Raw genomic sequence first — 24,838 nt, 5'->3', positions numbered from 1 at the left:
ATGTCCAGCAGGGCAGGCCCTCCGTGAATGTTATCAGAGGAAAAACTCAAGAACCAAGAAGCAAACAGAAACCACTGTGCATCTGCTGTCGCTGTGCCACCTCCGGATGCCCCAGCCTCCGCCCAGGTGTCCTCCTGGAAGAAAGGGCCCATTCAGGACCGTGGCCGCTGCTTCTCGAGCCGAGTTCCTCAAACACGGCAAAAGGAGGAAAGATAGGAAGGAGGGGGCAGGGCCTCCTGGGTGGCCTGAGAGCTTACGGTGAGGCGAGCACCCACCCGGCTGTGGCCTGGCTCTGTGGCCTCTGGGCAGGTGGCACGGCCCTCGGCCTCCATCAGATCATCTGGAGGCTGGGTGACTAAGAACTACGACTCCTCACAGGGTTTGGGGAGGAGTGCCCTAAGGGAGGAGTGCTCGGCACTTAGGGTTTGAGAGATGGTGCTCCCACCCTGGGTCGGCTACATTTCCATGAGCTCACTCAGCATTCACAAAGGTGCCTCCTTCCTTCTCACAATCAATGTCAGTAGAAATGGCAACAGTTTGCTTCCTGGCTAAGGGTAGGAAAACAAGGCTCAGAGAGGTGGAGGAAAAGGCTCCTTATCACACAGCTCAGAAGCGCCAGCTGCACTGCGGGCCCATCTGAGTTCTTCTGATCCTGGACATCTTCCCCCAGACAGCGGATGCACCTGAGGTGGGAGGTGGGGTCCCGGAGGCGATATTCCCAAGGATGCAGTGTTGCCTGAGGCTTAGAAACAGAGACAGGGGGGGGGGGGGGACTCCCTTCCTGTTGCAGTCCTTCAGGAAAAGCCACGGGGGCATCTGTGATCTGTGCCCCGTGTCACCCCGGCTCAGCCCCGCTGCTGGAAGGGGTCTCCGCAGGGCTTCTCCAACAACTCCAGGGGCAACCCTTGGACGTCCTCTGCACACCCTGGGACTCCAGCTCCTTCCTGGGTCTGGAAGAGGGGAAGGGAGGAGGAACAAGCCACGGGTGAGAGAGAGTGCGGTTCCGGTAGGGCTGGGGGCATGGGGAAGTGACCACGCAGGCCTCGGATCAGCACTTTCCCCTCTGGCCCACTGCACAAGAAAGCATCACGCCCTCCGAGGCATCCAATCAACGAGCTTATCTACAGACTTACTTACTATGTGACCTTGGACAAGTCCCTGATCTGACGTCACTGGCACCGGACAGGAAATGGTTAGGGTGGGGCCCTGAAACCATTCCTTCCGGAGAACAGTCACCGCATGTGACACTAGACCGTCTTCCACCTCAGGGCGACCTCTGCCTCCTCAGGGCAAGACCCCTTGGGCTCGGCAACCTGTGCTCCCCCGTCTCCTTGAGCCTCAGGCTGGTTGCTTTTCCCCCCTCCATGAATACCGGGGGATTTCACCGATGGGTATGAATGAGGGGGACCACGGAAGTCGGTGGCATGCTAAGGCCAGCCCTCATCAGATCGCTAAGCCAAGCGTGACCATCGCTTCCCAAATGTGCGTTCGGGGATATCTCGCTGGCCGGCCTGAGATGCTACAGGACGACAGTATTGACACCACAAAAATGGTCAAACATGGGCTTTTTCCTTCTTCTTTTGGTCAGTTGTTAAACAGCTTCTGGCGTATCACTGGAGCCCAGCGGTAGACAGGTAGGAGGGATCCCATCCGAAGCTTTGATTCCCCCCCCCCCTTTTCTCCTTTGGATACCAAGGAGTTGGCTGGGAACTGACACACTTCCAAATGCCCTTTACCCTTGTTGGTTGAGTGGACGTATCACGGGACCAAGGCAGCTCTCCTCTCCACTGCCATGTGTCCCTACGGCCTCACCCCAACGTCACAAGCCTGGCCAAGCCATGGATCCTCGTCTGCGAAAAGAGGCTACAGCATGGAAGCAGCAAATGAGACAGAGCCCTGGAGGTTACGAAGCCTAGCATTTAACAGCAGACACGGTTGCTTGGGCAACAGTCCACTTTTGCCCCGGCTTTGCCAAGCTTTCCACAAGTTCTCTTCCTCCTAATTTGCTTTGATCTCCATGAGCTCTCAGAAAACCCCCCAGTGAAGTGCCCTTGAGGTCTGGAAAACCCAGGAACAAAGAGTCACTCTTCACAGAAGTGTTTTATAAGACTTGCTCAGCTCAAGACCCAAAGTGTGAGCTCAAGAGATACCGTGCGGGATCGCCTCAGAGCTCAAAGCCGCCCTCAACTTTGTCACACACCTTCATTTGACAACTGGGGCAGCTGGGGTTTGCTCAAGGCCACGTGTGAAACTACGGTGAGAGCTAAGACCAAAAGCATCTAGCATCACAGGTGGAAACTGGGAGACATGGTTGCTTTTCATAACGTACCCACCCAAAGCATGAGGTCTGTCTGAGCCGAACTTTTCCTAGAGAATCAATGTTGCACACATCCACGCTAGCCATCCGACACCTGTTGGCCTTGCCCCGGGAGCCGGACTCTCTGGAATGGCCCATTCGGCCTTTCCTTCTGCCCCAGGCAAGAACTGGAAGGCATTTCGCAGGCCTCCTCACAGCTAGGTTCTGGATGCAAACTGGCTCACGCCAAAGGACACCATCAGCAGGCAGAGGAGGTGGATGTGATATTCCTGTAAGAGCTTCACCGCTGCTGTCAAAGAAGCAGTAGAGATATCAGCAGCAACTTTACAGTATCCGTCCTCCAGTTCCTGGGTGTTCTGATCTGGCTTCCTGAGCCCTGGACTGCAGCCTTTAGTGTGTGTGTGTTGGGGGGGCGGGGGTGATTCTCCAGTGGAATCAGATGCCGCAGTACATCGTGCTTCCAGCCCTGCTCAGAGGCAGCCGCTCTCCCGATGGCCAGCTCTGTTTTCTTCTAGGATCCTGTCAGTAGCCCAGCCTAGAACCTGCTCCTTCGGCCCTTTCTAAAGACCAAATCCCCTGTATTAAGACCCTTTCCACTTAACATGTCTGGAGCGGTTTCTGTTTCCCGCAATGAGTTCTGACTGACACACTTGCCCTTGTGTCCTCAGATCCAGGCAGTTCGTGTACTTTGTAGTTTAAGGAACGGCTACCAGAAAAGTCTTGGAGTCTCTATAAAACCCTTCCTGGACTCTACGGTCGGTCCTGATACATTGCCGGGAAGGTGCCGGAGCATTACTTATTCTCCACTGGTTTTTCAGCTCATGAGCATCGAGATTCATGCGATGCTGAGCGTTCTCTTGACACGCAAGCAAATCAAATACCCACTGGTACAGACAGATCCTTTGCTAAAGGGAAATTTCAAGGGCTCAAACCAAGTATATCCCACCTTAGACTTTGATGGGGAAGCCCCTCCTATAGATAGATCGATGGAGAGCTGGGGGACCATTCTCCTGCAAAACTCTGCAACTTGATTTTAAAACCAGGTCAAGGTCAGAGTGTTCCATTCTCTGGTCCACACAGAAGTCCTGTCCCGAGTCTACACGACATGTAGGGCCATGACAGATCACTCACCAGGTGGGAAAAGACAGAGTTGACCCTTACTGGGGCCGCTGGCCTCCCCTTCCCTCTGGCCCTCCCCCGCAGGTGCAGTGCCACAAATGCCCCCCTTTGCCCACCAGAAGTGAGATCACCCTCAGGAAAAGCAAAACCACATGGTCCCTCACTCTCTCCCAATTTCACCTCGGTCATTGGGTTCAAGGACTGATTCGGATCATCTTCCCATTTCCACTTGGTGTTGTGTCATCAAAGACATGTGTCCAGCTGCTGAGCAGAATTAGAAACATACATCAGTCTCAATGGCAAGACAGGGAGGGACTTTCCTCAGTAGTTAGCTTCAACACTGCCCTCTAGAAGAAGAGGCAGCAAGAAAGCCATGAATGCCCACCCAGTCAATGCTCAGAAGATGAGGGGATCCAGCTCTCCCAGCCCCCCTGCCCCTGCCCCCCTTCTCTCCTCACTGCTGGTGCTGACCTGGGTGAGACCCACCCCCGTGCTCCACACCCAGATGCCCAGCACAGGGGTCTGTGGCCACCACCGCCGCCCCACCCCCCCATCAGCGGCCTGCTCACCCAGGCCTGGGCCGCACCCCCAAGCCCCCCACAAGCAGGAGCCTCAGGGCTCACCCCGACTGTCTCCTGAATCAACTGTCTCAGTTGGGCATATTCATCCCCCACATTTCACTATGCTTTAGTTTGATTTTAATTAACTATGCTTTTATAATTGAAAAATCCATATATACACACGGCAACAAGCAAGTCGGAGCGTGAGAAGATATACAATGAAAAAACAGGCTGCTTCTGCCCTCTCTGAGCCCACGGCCCGTGCCCCAGTGGCTGTTACTATCAAGAGCCCCCCACCCCTGGGGACCCTTCCAACAAGCCTTTTACATGCACAGGGCTAACACTATGGGCTGGCCAACTTAACTGCTTTTTCGGAGTCTCCCTCCTTGTTGGAGTGGCTACAAAGCCAGGCATTTGTTCTCCCATCCTTCCCTGCAACTGGGCGAGGGCATGTGGCCCTGTCCCGAACAAGATATGGGACTGAATTGGCCCATGGCAGGGGAAGGAGGGGCCAGGCGGCATCTGGAAAGCTCTCGATGACCAGATTATTAAAAAAAAAAAAAAAAAAAAAAAAAAGACAATTGCGTCTGGCACTGACCAGTCCCCTTCCTCATTCCGTGAACTTGGATGTGAACTTGGCAGCTATACCAGCCACTTTAGGACCATGAGGAAATAAGTGGAAGGATTTAAAAGCCAACGTGTTTCATGCAGGTGGCCCAGGAAAGAAAGAACCCGGATCCCTGAAAACGTAGGTAAGACGCAATTACTTCCCTCCAGATGTGGGATTACAGGAGAAACATAAACCCTTATTTTTCTTTAACCAGTATGAGTCGTGTCTTTTGTTCCTTGCAGGAAAACCCATCCTAACTGATATGATATACTAGCACTATTTGTAGATTCACTTATTGGAATAAGATACTCTGTGCTCTGCACTTGGTTTCTCCCCTCCGCAATGTGTCTCTTCAATGTTTTCCATATCAATTCCTACGGGCCTGTTTTATTCTTTGCAATATGCCCAGAGTATCCCATGGTATAGATACATACTTCAGATAAACCCTGATCCCCTGCTGATGGACACTCTCATTGTCTCAGTTTTACCCTATTACAAACACTGCCTCCTCAAACATCCTAGTAGATGCATCCTTATACACATGTGGGAAGACATCTTCCCAGTAATGTACAGTAATCTGTGCAATCGTTTGTTTAGAAGGGAGGCCAGTAGACCTGTCCCCTTGGATCCTGTCCTTGTTCCCACTCACCCCCTTGACTGGAAATTCTGAGGCCTCCTTCGCTCTCCCTGGGTCCACCAACACCGAGGCTCACACTTAGATTCCCCTTCCCCTTCACTCACCCCCCTGCCAGCCCTGAACCATGGAACACCCACCACCTTGGCCAAAGCCCTGGGCTCCTGCTAATCGGAGACCCAGCTTGGGTGAGTGTCTTTGGCCTTCTTCCTCTGGGGCCGAGACTCAGGCTCGCTCTAAGCAGCCCTCTCTGCAGCCCACCCCCATCCGCTCGCAGCCAAACAAGCCGTGGCCACCTGCTCCGCTCCCCCCGGCACTGCCCGGCACCCCTGGGTGCCATTTCCAGGGTCCGCCCTCCCAATCTGCCCCTTTTCTGCTCTGGTGCACGGGCCCACATCACTACTGAGACCCAGTTCCCACAGGATGCTCGGTGGGCGGCCACACCCCACCAACAGCCAGGCCCCCGAGCCTGGTTTCAGCACCTGTAACCTCGGAAATTCACACCAGAAACCCAACCTCATACCCCAACCCAAATCCCACTTTCCGACAGAAGCTGACAAATACCACTGTGGGGACAGAAGGACACAGCAAGCTGAAAAGACCCGATATCTAAGAACGAATGACACAGACGTGCGTATCTGTACACGAGTGAGAGCAAACGTGCCTCACGCTCTGGCAGACCCAGACTGGCTTATGATCTCCAGCTGGTGCCCAGCCAGCCAAGGTACGCTAAGTGCTGAATCACATGGGGGGCTCCGCCCAGACGTGCAGGGTACGTTTTCAGTGTAAAATTTAGTGCAAAATGCCATCTTCTCTGCTTGGTAGATTGCAAAGCTCATTCTGATCTGGGGCTGGGGCTGGGGCTGGGGCCGGCCGTGGGACGAGCTGCCTCTGTCCTGTTCTCTCTCCCCTCCCACCCCTCGCCTCCCCCCACCGACCAACTGCACCTGAGCCCACAGGCAACGTCAGGAAGGGAATCTTGGAGACCATCTGGTCCAGTCCCGATTTTACAGATAAGAAAACTGAGCTTCAAAGCATTGAGAAGATCACACAGTCATTAGTGACAGAGCCAGGGACAGGAAAGGCAAAGCTGTGTCTGCGAGGACCTCCCATGTGCCGGGCACGGTCTGCACGGGTCCCAGGCACACACAGCCCTCCTCTGAGCTGCACGGTGGTGTCTCCATCTCATAGATCAGAGGCTGGAGGCTGGGGTTCGAGGTCACACAGCTGGTGAGGAGTGAAACTGGGATAAACTTGACCGCCTGCCTCTCCATCCGCGCTCCTTTCACTACCCCGTGACGCCACTCTTAGGACAAGAGTGAAAACTGAAGGTCGGAGAGGAAGAGAGAGAGAGCGTGCTAAGGAAAGAAATGAGTAGTTATTATTAAACAGTGAAAATGCAAATAAAGCGCCCAAAACAGAAGCCAGCAGGTGTCGAGCGAAGCAGTTCCTTTCTTCTTAAGGGAGCCCCTGAAAACCAAATGGATGGGAGCGTGCCCCGAACACAGGAGCCAACCTGAAGGAGCCTCAGCTGGACTGTCCCAGGTGAGCAACAAAATAGGTAATGTGGCACAAAGCTGGAAATAAGTATCAACGGCACCCCCATAAATAAACGACTGAGTAGATACACAATGTGGAGAAGAAAGGATTCACCCTGCAGGAGAATCCTAAATCATTTCTGTAAGTACTGCCCCTGGAGAGGAAGCAGCCCCCCGCTTGGGGTGTGGACTGCTCTCTGCGACTTGCCTCTGAGGAGGACGACGTGGAAGGGGCACAGGGGGACTGGAGAGCGGAGACCCCTGGCAGAGGCATTCAAAGGCCACAGCGAGAGTCTCAGGCACCTGATGGGACGCTCCCTTCACATGATATCACGAAATGACACTTCACCTCTGTGGTCTTCTCTCCAAACCCTTCACCCGAGGCAAACCATGAAAAGAAAGACGTCAGACAAGCCCAACCTGAGCGGCGTTCTACAAAACAGCTGACCTCAAAACCATCAAGGTCATCCAACACGGGGAGAGTCTGAGAAACTGTCACGGGGCCGAAGAGATCCCGGAGACATGAAACCGAATGTCATGAGGGATCCCAGGGGGAAATCCTGGGGCAGAAAAAGGACCCAGGGAAAACTAGCGAAATCCCAACAACCTGCGGAGTTCAGCTCGCAGTGACGGGTGGACGCTGGGGCCTGCTGGAGACCAACACGCCGTGGCTTTGTCAGCTGTTAGCAAGGGGGGGGTGTGTAAATGCACAGCTTTCCTAGATGAAAGGTTTATAGTGAATAAACGCGCAGAGGCGTCTGGCTCTCCCACCAGGGTACTTGTTCTTAACCGCCCCCACATCACGCTGATGCAGAGATTTTCGTGTGGAGTCTGGGCCCGAGCACCAGGCATCCAAAGACGGTGAGGCTCCCGTGCACGAGGGCAGAGACCTCTCTCCAGGCTGAGACAGGCTTCCCTGGAATCCAATGGGATTCTAGCCGAAATCTAGAGCTCTTACAGACCTGTCTGCACGGAACCGGCTTCCTCCCCTGCCGTCCACTCGCTCTTGGTCCTTGGTGACTCCCATTCCCGCGTCCTGGGTCGGGGCTGTAATCAGGTGCTTGCTGGGTTCAAATTTCCTCTCCGTGTGAAAATGCAAAGCGACCTGGGAGCAGGTGTCCTCTTTTATCCAGCTGGGGTCACTGTCCCCTAATGGGCCCCAAGTCTGTCTCAGTATGCACGCTCGCTCGTCGGGACTTGGCTGAGCTCCAGGCGGTCGCCCCAGGAGCGGGGGCGCCACAACAGGCCGCAGGAAGGCCCGGCCTCAGAGCCGCGCGTTGCCAGGCAGGCTGGCCCCCAGCCAGTGGGTCCCCAGATGCCATGCAACCCACACCTGAGCGGGTAAGAGAATAGGTGTGTGTAAACAGTATTTGAAAAAGAAAAGAGCTGTACAAATACAGCACTTGTTAACACAGGTGTTTATAGGTGGAATTATTTTTCCAGGGCTGCTATCTCCCGACCTTCTTTGTAAGTCCCAGCTCACACCTGCAGGGACTTTCCTCCTAGGTGAAGGCTCAGAAAGGAAATGGATAGTCGGTATCGACTTCACGAAGCAGGAGGTCAGTGATCGGCTTCAGGCCGGGCTGGTTTTCACCCAGTCTCTTCCTGCTGGAGTTACTTTCATTTTTTTAACCTGCTCTAACAGGATCCGGCCTGTTCAGCACTTCCTGCTTGGCAAAGACACTGCTCGTGACCACCCGAGGGCGGCCTCAGTGAGATGTGCCTCTCACTGCCACCAGCCGGCACTGGCTGCTCTCTGGGCGTTATTCTCTTACTCATTCTCTCTCTCCGGGGAAGTCTCACTGTTCAGATTTTACGGACAAGAAAACCAAAGACACCCGTCCAAAGCCACAGAGCTAATCAGTAGAGGATTCTGGGCCGACATCGAATCTGGGCAGAATCCAAAACTTCGGCTGGGAAGGGCTCCAGACGTGTCCCCAAGATGGGTGCCCCCTGTCACCCGAGGGCACAGGGACATTCGACTTCAAATGTTATTCTGTCCCACCTCATAGAAGACAGTAGAACTGTCAGGTGGTAACCAGTAACAGCTATTAAAAATTATGGCACAGAAACTTAATTCCACTGACCTGCACACCTTAAAAATAGTTAAGATGGTGAATTTTGCCATGTTGAGTATTTTGCCGCAATTTAAAATCTTTATGAAAGAGAAACTTCAAACAGGATGTCCTGGTCTGTGTGAGAAGACCTGACACAAAGGAGGCGACTGGGTTTCCAGGCAGTCTGTCCGTTCTGGTGACTGCATCCGTTTGACGTTCAGAAAGAACCCTGACTTTCTCTTAGATTGGCCTTTCATTCATGCAGATGCGAGGTGAGTGTTTCCCCGTTATTTGGGGGAAGCCCTAAACGGTAAAATACCCCAAATGCAGATTCTTCAGGGCACGGTGTTAAGGCCCATCTTCGAGTCTCAAAGGCAGGGGCAGGAGGAGGAGCAAGAGGGGAGGGGACACTCGGTCTGGAGGAAGGAGACTCGCCCCAGCCACACGAGCGAGGAGGAAGAGGGGGCGAGGAGACCAAAGGCCGGCCTCAGACCAGGAACGTGAGCAGAAGCAGAGCCGGGTTCTGGCCTCGCCCTCTCGTCAGCGTCGGTGAGGTCAGGTGAACACGACAGCTTGGGGGACACGGGGAGGGCTCTGTCACTGTTGGAGCAGGGCAGAAAGGGTGGGGCCGACGCATGCTGCGACCAGCTGGTCCGAGGGCCCAGGGGGAAAGGCCCAACGTGGCAACCTGGCTGGAGGTGAGCAGGAGTGAGCAGAGTACTCAGAGATGCCTGAGACGGGCCGAGTCTCCCGCAAGTCCATGAGATGGGGTCCCAACGCTGCCGCTGGGCGCTGTGTCCCTCCATCTACGACCCAGGGGGAGATATTACTATTAGGTTTTAGCAGCAAAACCCTCCCCTCCATCTTGAAAAGTGAGATTCCTAGAAACTCTGTTTAAGAACCATTGCGCTATTTCCCCTCCCTCTTTGACCTCCACTCAAAGACCAGCTCTGTTTCGCAGATGAAGAAATAAGGGTCAGAAAGACACGGGGCATTCACAGGGGAGCCTGGCGAGGGAAGTCGGGCCGAGGCAGGAGGTCAGGGGTCCCGGAGCCTACTGTGAGCCTTCCGTCCTCAATGACACTGTCTCCTGGAAGAGGAGGGTCCCCATGGGCAAAAGGGGCAGTGTGGCCCTCTCCAAACCCCCTTCCCGTCTCCCCCTGGGCTCCCTCCCTCTGCCTCTCCCTCTGCATGGCAGATGGGCCAAGGCAGGCCAGCACACAGGCTGAGCATATGTGGAAGGTGAGCAGGTGGTCTGCCCTGTCACTTGCTAGGAGGGACAGAGAGAGAGAGAGAGAGAGAGAGAGAGAGAGAGAGAGAGAGAGACGGGACACTAATGGAGAATTTTAAGGCTCACCACAGAGAAGCTGAAAGGTTTCCCATCTGAATCTATGACAAGTCTCGAAAAGGTGGGACGGTGCCTAACTAGACATTATTTATATACCATTCTAATTAAGACAACCTCATGACCTCTGTCACTAGGAGATGATCAGAATGTTCTGACGCATTCTCCACCCGCCATGCTGGGGGCTCTGGGCTGTATGCTGGCAACCTCCACACCAGTGGCCTTCGGAGGGACCCAGGCCAGCTGTGTCTCAGTCGATGCGCGGACATGTGGTGAACTCCACGTGCCGAGAAGGCGTGTCATACGAAGAAATGGATCTTTCGTCACAGCTCACCATTCCCCTTACTCCCCATCACCCCGGTGTGCCAAATGTTCCCCCCACACACACGCCAGTATACCCAGATTCACACCCCCCGGGGCTGGTTCCTGCCATGTGTCCGGTTTTAGACTTAGCACGGCATGCTAAGTGGGCCGTATCTTCTCCTCCAGAGCCGGCGTGTTACCAGCAGTGTCCTGGGTGCCCCGTGCGTGGTTTTCACCTGTTAGCTCCTGAACCGTACAGGGCCCTTCCAGGTGACATCTGTCTCCGGCCCCGGTTCTAACGGAGCGCCTCCCCCCCGCCCCCCACCCCCCACTTCCTGCCTGGGCAAACTGTGTCTCTTCCCTGGGGCCCTGAAATCCCACCCGAGATGGCAGCCCGTGCATCAGGCATGGCTCCGAGGCCGCCCAGTAACAAACAGGCCCGGGATCCCCAGGCAACGAACCATCTCTGACGCGTTCCAAGACTGCTGGGCAGTTCACTACGACACACGACTTTTTCACCTCTCCCGGTGCTGCCTTCTCACTCGGTCACGGGGTGACGCTGGCGCCCATGAATAATCACGAAATAAAGCGTGATAATTAATATTTAGCTTTGCCAGAGGGAAGCACTTGGGGGGAAACCGCCATTTAGTCAGAGGGGCTGAGAGCTGTCAGCTGGAGGGCAGGACGAATTAGATGCACCAGCGGCAGCCACGGGACGCGGAGAAGCACAACTCTCCACGCACACCCGAGGCCCCGAGGACCATGACCAAGGTCAGAGCCATGCCGCCGCTTGCTGGCTCTCTCCCCCTCCTCTGAGCCACCAGGGGCTCAGGCTGAGCAGGGCCGCAGCATGGTGAGCCAGAGGGACCAGGCGGGCTGATCGACTGCCACAGGCTGAGCTGTGTCCCCCGGAGTTCACACGCGGAAGCCCTCACCTCCAGGGCGACTGTATTTGAAGATAGGGCTTTGGAGAGGCAATTTGGGTGGCCTTAGGAGAAGAGACCGGAGCACTCTCTTTGTCACCTTCTCACCAGAACCTGACCCTGCCAGACCTTGATCTGGACTCCCAGCCTCTAGAACTGTGAGAATTTCTGCTGTCACACCCCACGGTCTTCAGCAATTTGTGCTCTGGAGGGCGGTCCAAGCTGACTAAGACATCCTCCGCCTGCCCTCCCAGACCTTCAGGAAGGCCCTCTGAACAACCCCCACCAAGAGGCCATCTGACGAGGCTTGAATACCTCCAGGGATGGGTTGCTCACTCCCATTCCTCTAGATTTGGGACAGTAGAATGGAGAGAATTAGGGACTCTGGTCCTCAAAGTCTTGCATTCAAAGCCCCTTTGCCCCCAAGCCCACTTTTCCTCCCTCTATACCATCCCTTCCATCCTGGGGAAGGGTCTCGGTGCACACACATTCATGCCCGCCAGACCGGAGCCCCGTGTGCACTCGCCCAGCCCGTTCGCTGGTCCTGGAAATTCGGCCTCCTTTGTCCTGAGTAGCCGTGTCCCCCCCTATGGCCACCTGCCCCCACCAAGCGTCACTGGCTTTCTCCAGGCACTGTGCTCTGGCCTCCTCACCTCCCCTCTCTCTACTGCCCCCAAGTCCACCCTCCAAACTGCTCTCGGGGTGAGCCTTCCAAAACACAGTCCTGACCACACACTTTCCCACTGAAAGCTGTGTCTCCCCAGGTCCTGCAGGACAGCGGTCAGACTCAGCACCGTGTCCTTGGCGCTCCGTACTTGGTCCCAGTACTGGCTCCTGCAACATCGCCAGCCACCGTGTGGCTCACTGCAACCCAGGCCAGCCCCAGGCACCACAGGCACAGGCACCCGCACCCTGGCACGTTAGAGGTATGCACACGTGTGTTCCCGTGCACGCACGCACGCACTGCACACGCGTGTGCACGTCCACGCACGTCCACACATCCCCCCAGCCCTTCTGTCTGCCGCCAGCTGCTCCGACCTCCCACGATCGTGCGTGGGCCCCGGCCGCCCTGCCCTGACCGCAACACCCGCAACGAGTCACTGGGTAGCTCCTCAAGTCTCCTTTCGGTCATCTGTAAAATGGGAACAAGCAAAGCCTATCTATCTCCCTGGGGAGTTATGAGCTCTCCGTGGAAGGAACGTGGATAAAGTCCTGTCACGAGGTCTGGCCTGTGCAGATTTTGATGGATGTTGCTGCCTTCTGGCAAAAAAAAAAAAAAAAGCAAGCCAGCCAGCAAGCCAGGGCTATGTCTTATTGAGATCGGGGAAGTGGAAAAAGGGAAAGAAAACCAGAGGCGGCAGGGGGAGGGGGAAGCGCGGCTTCGGAAGGCAACCTGAAAGGTGCGGGCACCCGCCACCGGAGACAGAACAGAGCCGTCCTTCAGAGCCCCGCTGACACGGGCTGTAATTATTCTTCTGATAATTTGGGTTAAAATATTTACACGGCGAGCACAGCTGAAACTCAAACCATCACAATTTTTTAGACTAATTTGTTCCACACGAGAACAAAATCCAAGTTGCTTCAAAATGAAAAGGAAGGAGGATATCTGGTCCCCTTCCGCCACTAAAAGACTTAAAGACAGAACCGCGTGGTGGGAGAGGGCATGCGTCTGGTGCCCAGCGGGCCACGGGCTTCTCTGAGATGCTGGGCCGAATCCTGGCAGCTGGGCCTGTAGGGGACAAGGATTTCTCCAGAGGGCTCCCGCTGTCCTTCATCCGTGGGACAGAAACAGCTCTCACAGCGTCCCCTCCCTCGTGGTGGAAGGCACCCACTCAGGGTCCCACACAGATCTCTGCACCCGAGGACAGGGTGGAGCAGAGGAGCACGGATACGGCTTGGGAGCACAGAAGACACATGCACGGAAGACGCCAGGCAGTGAGAGAGACTGAGGGACACAGAGAAACAGAGACAGATAGAGGCTGAAAGAATGGGCTAAAAATAAAAAAATAAAAAGAGGCACAGACAGCTACGGAGAGGAAAGAAGGGAGGGAGGGACAGAGAGAAAAGGGGGGGGGGGGTGGGAGAGGCCAGGGAGGGGCCCAGTTGGGCCTAATTTACCCCTCCTGCAGGGTGTGCCCACCCTCCTCGTCCAAGGGAAACTGCCTTCCGCTTTGGCTCCGGCAGCTCCAAGTGACAGGGTCAGGTCAGCCCTAGCAGTTCCGAAAAGGATGCTGTACGTCTGGCCAAGACAACGGAGAGACCAAAGTGCACTTCAGCCCCTGGCCCCTGACCATCAACTCCTTGGTGGACCGGTGGCTCCCCTCCCCCACAAAGCAGCAGTCTCTGAGGAATGCTCTGGAGGCCTCCGGGAGGAATCCCCGCGCCGAACACACACCAGCCCTGGACATCCATCCACCGTCCTTCCCAGGTACTAAATGCAACTCAGGACGGCAGTAAGATTAGCAGCCGGCTGCAGAGACAAATTCTAAGAGGCATGCAAACTGGGCGACACATTCGGGTTTTTTTTGTTTTTTTTTTTTTTTCATTCAAAAGAGAGCGGAGGAAAAGAAGCCCCCGTCAGTCCCTGCCTGGTCCCTAAGGCTCAGCAAGAAGAATGCTCTTCCTTGGGAATCCGGGTCCGGCTGCGGTGGGGCAGGGAGGATGCAGAACCGGGCGGGAGCGGCAGGACTCCGTCCCGCAGCCTGAGAATCGGCAACTGGCTTTGGGGCCGGAGCTTAGTCAGCACCAAGGAAGGGCTGGCAGCCAACAGGGGGAGGCAGGCGCAGGGCCCTTAGCGGCTGTGAGGGGACATGGAAAGGCCTTGGAGGAGAGTCTGGCACACAAGAGCTCAGCAGACCCCCCAGCAGCCAGGGGAGAGCGCCTCCCTCCCGGCCGCCGAAGAAACGGAGCGTGCTGACACCTTGATAGTGACTTCCAGCCTCCAGAAGCCGGAGATCATGGGTCTCTGCCGGCTATGCCACTCTGAGCTATGTCGTCACGGCTGCCCCGGCGACCAACACAAGTGCCCGGGAGCTATAATGGCACCTGGTTTACAGGTGAGGACACGGGAGGTCTGGATCACTGAGACCCTTTCGCCAAGGTTCCTCGACCCGAGAGGGGCCAAGTTCCGGGCACCAACCTGCACGCCGGGTGCACCGCTGACCCTGTGAACTTCAGCAGGGCACTCGTCCCTTGACCTCCCTGAGTATGAGGCATCCAGTCCAGGCCAGCTGGGAAATGCACTTGACCCCTGGCCATGGTCACCCCCTGAAGAAGGAGCTGAGTCAGTGGCCCCCTGCTCTCCGCAGGGTGGAAAGGGAGCCGGAGGCACTATCTCAACAAGCAATCAGGAACTAGATCCCCGGCTCACAGAGCTCTGGGAGGTTTCTTCAACTTCTGCCACTTCCCCACTTTTTCCCCTTTTGTACCCACCCTTCTGCCCTGCGTGGTTGCTAATTAACCCCTAACACTAGCAAAGCCTGGGCTTGGGGGTCAGCGGAGCCGCCTAAGGCCAGCCGGGCCCAGCCCAGAGGGAGGGGCCCCTGCAGAGGGATTTGGGGGCAGCAGGGACAGCCCAGGCCTGGAGCTGCCAGAGGTATATGAAACCTCCCTTCCTGGGGTGGGGGTGGGGGGCGGGTGCTCCACAAGAGTCGTCCTGAGTCAGCATCCTGGAGGGAGCGAACCCAGATGGCGACCTTGCTCTGCTGGATTCTTTCCCCTCACCTCCCAGAGCAAGGTCAGAAGAGGGGGTAAGATAACCGAGGGGGTCTCACCTAGTAACTCACGCAGACGGGTGCCGTCTGCTGCACCTCGGGAAGGTGCCGGGAAGTGAGTGAGTGCCAAAGAGCAGCAGGGCGTGCCCCGAAACACGCTCAATTCATCCCGACCCAGGGCACTTGCTGGCAGACCCGTGTGTCACTGGGGCAGCAGCGGGCACGTGGTCTTTCGGAACCAAAAACCCACGTGTTACATGTGTTATTCCCTCCAATCCTCGCGGCAACCCCACGAGGTGGAAGCTGTCGTGTTCAGGGGCGCCTGGGTGGCTCGGTCGGTTGGGCGTCCGACGTCAGCTCAGGTCATCATCTCACGGTTCGCGGGTTCGAGTCCCACGTCGGGCTCTGAGCTGGCAGCTCGGAGTCTGGAGCCTGCTTCGAGTTCTGGGTCTCCCTCTCTCTCTGCCCCTCCCCCACTCACTCTCTCCCCCTCTCTCTCTCTCAAAAACAAATAAACGTTAAAAATTAAAAAAAAAATAACGCTGTCGTGTTAATACACAGATGGGGAAACTGAGACTGGGGCTGGCTGGGTAGCTGGGCTGGAATTCAAGCCTGAGGGACTCCCAGAAGCACGATGCACCTGTCACAGACGGGATGGGTCACGACCGACCCACCGCAAGGCAGCGCCTAGCCACCGCCAGGAATGTCCTCCAGGGAGCTCCCATGGCTAATGAGCTCAGAGCCAACCCCGCTGGCGAATCCCGCCCCCCCCCCCGCCCCCCCCCCCTTACCTCTAACCCAGCCCTGGGCCCGAGCAGCCTGAGCCAGCTTCCTGTGCTCTGCCCAGAGCAGAAGACAGAGAACCACCCACTCGACACCCATTCTGCAAAAACCCTCGTGTTCCTGCAGACGTAACCATCATCCCTCAGACTCAGCTTCCCCCAAACTTCCCTCCTGCTTCTAATTTTCCAGCCTTTACTAATCTCTGGGGGCAGTGGTCTGGGGGTGGGAGGCAGGTGGGAGGCAGAGAGAGCCCGCTGTGGAAGTTGGCAGGCGTCACCGGGCTCCCCCTCTCCCTGGAATGAGACAGAATGAGACGGTACACAGTCCTGCTCAGTGCTGGGAAACAGCCTGCCGTGAACAGGCCCAGACCCTGCGGTGCCCAGGCGAGCCCTCCGCCCTGTGCGTCCAGCCCTGCTCTGCCCTTGGCCCCTATACCTCGGCTCTATTTCTCTCCACCTCGCAGTTCTCCATGGTCCATACGGATCTAGAGCCTCTCTGCCCGGCCCCCTGCCTTCCCCGCTCACACTGGGCCCTCTGCAAAACCGGCCGGGTGTCCTGCCCTCCGTCCCGGTGTTAGCCACCATCTGGGCCCTGAGAGGTCACTCTGAGACCCTGTCTGAGTCGGGTGGGCCCTTGACGTCTCTGACCTACTCAACTTGGGACCCAGAGATCAGGACAAATATCCCTCCTGTTTCCTGGTTGGGAGCAGGGGGACGTATGCCACTCAGAGCAGAGCAACAGTCTAACCGAACTCAAGATAGGTAACATCTATCGGTTCCCTGCAATCTGCAAGCCTGTCACTCTGCCTGCGAAGATTAGATTAGTGAGGACCCGGTCATCATAAATCCAACTCGAGATAACTCATATCTGGTTGTCTTCTGTCTGTGCCCGTAGCGCCCATGACACTAGCTTCGCTGGCACTTTTTCAAGTGTAGAAGGAGCGGCAGGCCTCTCCTTTGCAAGGTCCCTCCAGGTCTCGGCCTCCACACCATTAGCTCTCGCCCAAGGGCCTTTCGGGTTCCCACAATGGCGGCCCAAGCCTTCGGGGACCTCCCATTGGCTGGTCATCGTCGCTTCCTCTGGGTTTTCTGGACAGGCTCCCGGTCGAACGTGTCTCTGGCATTTCTTCTCTGCCTCCCGACTGAAACTCCACGGCAATACAGGCCCCACCCCCCCACCCCAGTCCTGAACCCCCTTCCCAGAAGTGGTCATTGGACAGGATTAAACGGTGAATGCTTGTGTCTCGTTGGCATTTTACGCACTTGGGAGAAATGAATAAAGACATGGTCTTTTAACGCAGGAGAGCAGAGCAGCGTCTCTGGCTGGCGTCTGACAGCCAGGTCTCCCCCTCTGGGAAAACACGCCAGCCAGGTTCCATGGGTGCCTCCTGCCGGTCAGCACCCCAGGAGCGGCCCGACTTCAGTCTTAGAGGTGGCCGAACCCCGAGAGCTCGCACAGCCCCTCGGCCATCCTAGCGGACGTCTCCAAAGCCAGAAGTCCCCCGAGAAGTTTCCGTTTCAATCTGAGTTCCCCGAGTGTGCCATCACAGTTTGCTTCCCAAGCTGGCGCTCCTCGGATGGGGGCCAAATCTCCACAGGGGCAAGCGCCCCGGGCCTGGCTGGGCTGCCCACGGGGGAGCCAGCCTGCCCGCACCCCCTGACCGCTCCGCTCGCTAACATGAGCTCAGCTGTCTTTCTCCCCAGCGCCAGCCTGGGAGGCACAGGTCTAACTCAGGCAGAGGCTGGCCTCTTCTAAGGGGTTGTCGTCTGCAGCCTGACTCCTGGATGTGAAGGGGCAGGAGGCGAAGTAGGAGTCCTCGCTGGGTGGGAGGTTCAACCTGGGGCGCCTCCAGTCAGGGTTCTGGAACTCTCCAGGGAGACATGGGATGGGCATTCGGGAACCAGCCAGCCCCCCCCACCCCCCACCCCTGGCCTGGCCCCTCCTGCTGGTGAGCCACTCCCCGGGGCCTGGGCTCCCCAAGGCCTCCTCGGATGAGAAGAATCCAGAGCCCTTAAGCAGAGAGCAGACCCCATCAGAGTGGGCTTGAACATTCCTTACCTTAAACACATCCCAATCCTTCATTCTGTGACTCACTTTTGTCAAGCCTCCTCCTGCCCAGAGCCTGCAGCAGGTGAATGCCTCGAAAGTTTAACATTCTCCCCTGCTCCCTAGAAGCTCCCTCTTGCCTCCCCTTCCCTCTCTCTGGGTTGCTCAGCCAGTCCTTCCCCCTCTCTCCCTCCCCCTCCCTCTCTCCTCCCTCTCTCCCTCCCTCTCTCTCCCTCTTTTTTCTCTCCCTCCCTCTCTTCTTCCCCCTCTCTCCCTCCTTCCCTCTCTCTCCCTTCCTCTCTCCCTTCCTCTCTCTCCCTCCCTCTCTCTCCCTTCCTCTCTCTTCTTCCCTCTCTCTCCCTTCCTCTCTCCCTCTTTCTCTCTTCCTCCTTCTCTCTCCCTTCTTCTCTGCCTCTCTCTCTCCTACTCTCTCTCCTTCTCTCCCTTCCTCTCCCTCTCCCCCTCCCCCTCTTACCCCCTTTTCTTTGTTTCTCCTTCTCTGCCTGGGGGCCCCTACTTTCATGGACCCTCTCCCCAAATGAATGTCCCAATATCTACAAATATTAACTTCATTAATTTGGGAAGGATTTATCAGTGCAGAGGTTAATTATCTCTCCCTGACATGTTTTTACCGAATACATCTGGGTGACAAAATTAATTTCCTCATTAGCTATTTTTAAAAGTGGAACAAGCTAAGGGGGAAATTGGTGCAGGGAGACTGTGCAGAGTGAGCTGTTCCGGCCCGGGCCGCCCCAGGCTCGGCCCCAGCTCCCCTCCCGGAGGCGCCCACTCAACCCCGGGAGCAAGGAGCACTGGGGCGGGGCTCAGGCGGAGGTGCCTCCAGAGGGAAGGCCTGTGGGGAGACCTGGCGTCTGAGGTCTGGGTCCCAGGAGCTCCAGAGAAACAGACTCCAGGGAGAGGCCCAGAACCCACAACCCAGACTCAAGGACACCCCCCCCCCCTACCCCGGGCTGCTCCAGGCCTCCTCCCTGTCCCATGAGGGTACCTCCCATGTGGACACCCAAGCCATGTTTCTTCTGAGCAGAGTAAGATTAGCAGATAGAGACAGAGATACGCCAAAAGAGTTCAAGCTCCATGACCTGTTCTGCGGAGCCCAGGAAGCCCGACCTCGTTACCCCGAGGGGCCACAGGACCGGCTCCCTCATGGTGACCTGAGAAGCCAGACCCCTGTGCTTACACTGGAGGCTTCTGGCCCAGATGCCCCCGCAGAGAGGCCCGCGCGGCCTGCACTGAGGGGAGGCTCCCTCAGCAAGGAGGGAAGGAACACACACGTCTCAGACCGTCACGTGGGGGCTGGTGGTGTCAGCAGCTGAGAGCCACGGGACCCTGGGCCAGTCACTCAACTTCTGCGGCCTCAGCGGCCTCCACTGTGAAGGACACTAGCTGCCCCGCTGCCTGAAACCGTCTGGAACCTGCCACTTCACAGATCCCAGGAGCCCCCCAGCCACCGATTCCATGGCCGTCCAGCCGCTCCTGGCACGCAGGAGCCCCCCTCCCTTCCAGCATAGCCTTGCCCTCACTCTGGGCCCATGTCACCCATCAGCGCTGCCTTCCGCGGGACAGAGGCCACCAGAACTTGGAGACATGGCAAGAGGCAGAGTCCAGGACCTTACTGAGCCAGCCCAGCACCCACGCCGGCACCTTCCAGGCTGGCAGGCGAGTGCTTTGGGCCTCATCCTAGCAGAGGAGAAAAAGGACACGCCGGGATCAGACACTGCCATGGGCCAAAGCCAGGTCAGACCCAGGAGCGAGCCCCTTCCTCCAAGCCCAGACCTCAGGGGGGGTCCAGCTCGGGGCCATCAGCCCTGTCCTTTCTAGGAAGTAAGGCAGCGTGGGACTCGTACAAATCCCGAATTTCCTGTTTCCGTGAACTGAGACACACACACACCACGGCCACTTCTGACCTAGCCCGGAGAAACGGCCATGCTGCAGCAATTCCAGGAACAGGAAAAACCAGACCCAGGGAGCTATCTGAATGTCACAAGCTGTCAGCCTGGGGCAGGAAGGGGACCGGCTGCCAGCACCTCCCTTCCCAGGCTTTATCTCCTGTGCAGTCGGGCCAGCCTTTCTCACGGCCACCTCTTCCTCCTGAGGGCAGGAGGATCCTTGGCACCCGGTGGCCCTCTGCCCTCCCCTAGGCTTCTGGCAAACAAGGACCCCATGTGGATTTGTGCTGAATGACAGAGAGGGGCCCCCACGGGCACCAGCCCCTCCCAAGAACAGGCCCTGGGCTACCCCAGACTTCCAGGCCCCCTTGTAGGGGGCAGGAGTCCCGAAGGGGGCAGCGCTCCAGCCAGCCTGGCCTGGGGGTGGGGGCGGGGAGCAGGCTTCCGGGCATGGCACTGCCGCCATTTGCTGAGCCTGAGGGTGGAGGGAGTAGCAGGGCCCGGAGAAGACTTCCCAGAGGGCGTGGAAAGGAGCTGGGTTCCGAAGGATGAAGAGGAGTCTGCCGAGTCGACTAGAAGGGAGGACAGTGCACAGAGGGAGAAGCATTTGCAGAGGCCCCGGGACTTGGAAAGGGGCCCGCCTCGCTGGGGAACTTGAAGTTGCTCTGGGCTGCGAGCACGTTCACCTCAGAGGCACAGTGAGGCTGCGGGTCGGGAGCCGCCCTTGCGAGGCAGTGCAGACGCCAGGCCGGAGCTGGGAGAGCCGCCGAGAAGCTTGCCCTGGAAACCAGGGAGCTTCTCATGGCCTCGCTTCCTCGAAGAAACACAGTGCAGACCGTGTGCGGTACATTCTCAGAAAACCTCAGGGAGCACACTGCAGGGTCTGGCGTGTCCCTGGTGCCCCGGGTCCTCCCAGGGAAGCGGCTTGCCCACGAGGTTTTGGGGAACCAGGAAAATTCAACCTCGCCCCGCTTTAGAGATGGAGAAACCGAGATAGAGGGAGGCTGTGCATCAGGAAGTCCGTGCCTGTGCCGGGAATAGCACTCCCGTCGCCCTGGACTCCCACGCTTGGACCACACGCTTTTGATGTGGGTGCAGCAGCTGCACGCGTTTTCCTGCGAATGCACCTGGTCGCCCGTGTCACGTCCAAATGTGGGCATCCGGGTGCCGCGAGGTGCCCCACCTGAAATGCCGTCCCCCCTTCTGACGGTGGCAGACAGTCGTGCCAACCCTCGGGCCAGAAAGGAGACGCAGCCGAGCAGAGCCCCGCGTGGCTGCGGGACCAGGGCCCTTGTTCTTAGAGCTCGATTTGCTGAATGCACAGCGTCTCCCCCGCTAAGGACCGGAGCGAGGAGGGCGCCCAGCATTCCTGTGCAGGATAAAGGCCGTCTGTGCTGAGCTGCGCTGAAATGAGGCTTTCCCCAGAGGGTCCTGGGGGCGGTGATGCTTCCCAAGGGCTCACCTCCTGCTCTGCTCCCTGGGGGGGCGGCGGAGGGGGCGTCCGTCTTTGAAAGAACAAATCCTGCCCGGCTCACTTCCTCGGCATTGCCCACGGCTGTTCCCGCCAGCAAGTGCGGAGAGCAGGTCACCAGAGCGGGGCCTTCCTGAGCTGGTCGTGCCCGTGCGCAGTGGAGCTTGTCAGCCACCCCCAAGAAGCGCGGGTTTCGAAAGCCAAGGTTCCCTTGTCTTCTGGGCATTATGTCTTTTTGAGAGGAAAAAAGTAAAGCTTTGCTCGGTAATTTTGTGCTCAGTCCAAAGGCACGTTGCTTTGGAAAGTGGTCAGATTCTGCATTTGTTGATTTCAGAATCCAAAAATATGGCAATGGAGAGAAGGGAGGGATGCTTTTTAGGATTTAAGATATTTTCTCAGACACACTTTAAACATGATTCTATCTTGAAATATTAGTGGTATATGGATCTTCGGCTCAACAGAGAGCTTCTGCTGGCCTAAGTGTACGAGGCATTTCTGGGGTGATTACGGTGTTCACGTCACTCACGAGACAAAAACCCTTCGATGGTGCCCCAGGGTCTTCAGACGCAATAATCACCATTGTCCATGTAGACTCTAGAGAGGACTGTGCTCAGCACTCTGCACGTATTACCTCCTTTAAGGCTCAACACAGTCATCAAAGGAAGTATCATTAAACCCACTATACAGATGAGAACACTGAGGCTTAGCACAGAGCCCTGTCTGAGCTTCCGGCACTGTACACTGCCAGACCTGGGATGAGTCCCAAACCCCCCAAGGCCATTCTCTGCACACCACCACCACCACCACCCTCTCTCCATTTTCTCCCGCCCCTTTGTCTAATGCCCACCATGGATGAAATCGTCCCCAAATCACCTACGACTCCAGTCAGCCCCTGCTCACTCCTCCCCAGCCCCCCAGGCCCAGGTCAGAAGAGGGAGCTTCTCCAGATCAGGTGACATCCTGTCTCCTCCAGAGCAGGACCCCTGAGAGTAGGTTTGGGCTCCGGCTGCCAGGCAGTGCCTTGCTGGGTCCAGCACAGAGCCCAGTCCCCTGGGAGGAGGCAAGAAATAGGCACCGAATGAACAGCTCCATTCAGCACTGGGGGACTGTTTTCCTTCTTCACAAACCACATCTGTCAAGAAAATTAATAAAATCTACTACGAAAGTCATGCTTGAATGCAAAACAGGACCACCTGGAGAGCCAAGTAAAACCCGGACGCCTGCCCCGCCCCCACCCCAGCGTCAGAGGTTCTGGCCCCGCGGGCCTGCAGGGGCGCCGGAGATCCTGCACTTCTCCAGAGCTCCCAGGTGCTCCCGCAGCAGGTTCTGGCCTGGCCCCGCCCCCCACCACGCCCGCTCCCTCGCCTTGAGCTTATCCTTAGGAAGAAATGCTCTAGACAATCAAGACACTCGACTACACGCGTACCCCACATCCTGGTCAACTTCGAAACTCTGGCCCACAACGTTAAAAAAAAGAAAATTCATGAACCCATTCTCCGTTTTCTAGTTGAAGGAGTCATTTGTGACAGCGGGGGATTTTGCTCTGCATTTATAGAAATGCCAGGAAGTAAAATTTTCAGGGTGACTGTGATATCCCAATCCGGGGCCCTGCAAACTCACCACAGTTACGCCTTGGGGACCCGGGGCTGCCCGTGACAGGGGCGAAGCCCAGCCTAGAGGAACGCTCTGACTTCTCACGACACCAATACCACTGATTTTGGCTCGGGCACATTCAGGGGGTGCGGGGTGGGGGCGGGGAGGGGAAGCCCTGCCAGCGCACACGCACGCACACGCGTGCACGCGCGCAGGCACGCACGCCAGCTTTCGGTTGGCGATGAGTGTGTGGGCCTTCTGGGCGGCGGCGCCGGCGCGGCCCGGGGAAGGCCCGGACACAGAGGCGGGGCGTCCCCCTGCACCCCTCGGACCGGGTCAGCGCCGCGCCGGGGAATCACGAAGCCCAGGCCCCTTCCCAGTTACTGTAGCCCGCGGGGCTAGAAAACCAGTAGCAGCTGGCAGGAAATGGGTAGGAGCACTGACCACAGATAAACTGTAGGACTCCGCAGAGCAGCGGCAGATTGACTCCGGGACAGGAAGCGGCGCCGGCGGGCCTCGGCCCCACGCCCGCTCCCGGGGCGCTCCCGGGCCACCCCCGGGCCACCGCCGGCTGCACACGCCAGATAATGCTCGGCAACGCGGCTGGGGGGTCGCGGGGAAATGAAGGGCGAGGCCAGCCGGGCACGGGCCCCCACCCCGGGGAAGAGCAGCAGGGTCAGAGGGACGGAGGGGCACTGAGAAAACCCCGGGGCTGCGAGTTCCAGGGGCTTCTGTCACCGGCGGGGGTGGGGAGGGCAGTGGTTCTGATGATCACACCCTTGGGATCCAGTCAGCTGCAGCCCATGTGCTTCATAAACCTGGGTCCCTGCAGCAAAAACAGCCAGCTGGCAGGAGGAGAGAGGCCAGGCCCACGGAGAGTGCGTGGGGGGGAAGTGCTGAGTTACAGGCCCACGTTGTTGAAAAGTCCCCCAGCATTGTGGGCCAAAGGACAGACCCTCTGAAGTTCATGATAGAGAAAATAATAGCCAGGTGCTGTACCAGGTCCCTCCCACTCTTGACTGCTCAGACACCCTCAGAAGTAGGTCAGATTTCCCCCCACTTTACAGGCGAACACACTGAGGCTCAGGGGATTATGTACACCTTGCCCTGGCAGCACCCAGAGTCACGACCTGAGTGCAGTCTCTGTGCTCTCCGCCCGGTGAAACAGCCTCTATTCACAGAGAGCCTGGAGGTGTGGAGGTGAGGGAAGGAGGGGAGGCGAGCAAAGCCTCCCGCTGAGTGCCTGCGGTCAGTGTTTAATGACATCCTCCCGGGCCGGCCGGGTGGGCCGGGTGGTCCCACCCACCCTGCCCAGCGAGAAGGGGCCCAACCTCTTGGCACCCCCCAGAAAAGACCCAGGGGTCCTTCCAGAGACCTCTGGACCTCGCTTCTCTGCAACGGGCTTCCTGAGAAGCTGCGGTGGAAGCTGTCACATGTGCAGTGGAACTTGAGAACCAGACTGCAGCCCCAGGGGGTGGGGCTTAGCTGAGAAGAGCTGGCTGGAGCTCTCCAGGGGCCTTCCTCGGCTCTCCCTGCAGACAGCAGTGCTGGGAGAGTGGGGGTGCCCTTCCAGGGGCTGAGAAGCCGCTAGGGGCACCTGCCCCTCTGGCAGGAGCGGCCCGTCTGCTGGCACTGAGGCCAGCTCTCAGGGTAGCAAGACAGGAGTTCAGCTGGGCGACTGACTCACCCTTGTTCCTGGAACTGTCTGAAGGCGGGAGAGGATGCTGTGGGTAGGTTCTAACTGTATCATCTGGGCTGGGGCCGGTAGCAGATGGTCCTTACAAAAAAAAAAAAAAAAAAAAAAATACTTCCATGTGGGCTTAAAATAGCACAGCACTCACCATCAGCTGAATGGGGAAATGTATGGGCCAGTCCGTCACGTGGGGGTGGGCGCGGCCGGCTGCAGGTTGGGACACAGG

At 57.5% G+C, this 24,838-nt stretch overlaps 1 long non-coding RNA gene across 5 annotated transcripts in view; it reads right to left on the bottom strand.

Annotated features, from left to right (window-relative positions):
* The window catches only part of LOC123581644, an 82,986-nt gene that overhangs the window by 24,298 nt on the left and 33,850 nt on the right, over positions 1–24,838 (bottom strand). For 4 of the 5 annotated variants that reach the window (XR_006703892.1, XR_006703894.1, XR_006703897.1 and 1 more), the window contains exon 6: positions 24,607–24,696. The exons of the other annotated variant lie outside the window; for it this stretch is intronic. This is a non-coding gene — a long non-coding RNA (uncharacterized LOC123581644). The remainder of the gene's footprint in view (positions 1–24,606; positions 24,697–24,838) is intronic. 5 annotated transcript variants of the gene reach the window in all.

The sequence above is a fragment of the Leopardus geoffroyi genome, chromosome A3 (genome assembly GCF_018350155.1).
Source record: "Leopardus geoffroyi isolate Oge1 chromosome A3, O.geoffroyi_Oge1_pat1.0, whole genome shotgun sequence".
Taxonomy (NCBI): Eukaryota; Metazoa; Chordata; class Mammalia; order Carnivora; family Felidae; genus Leopardus; species Leopardus geoffroyi.
Note: the sequence above shows the minus strand (reverse complement) of the source record. Positions and strands in the feature narration are given on the sequence as shown.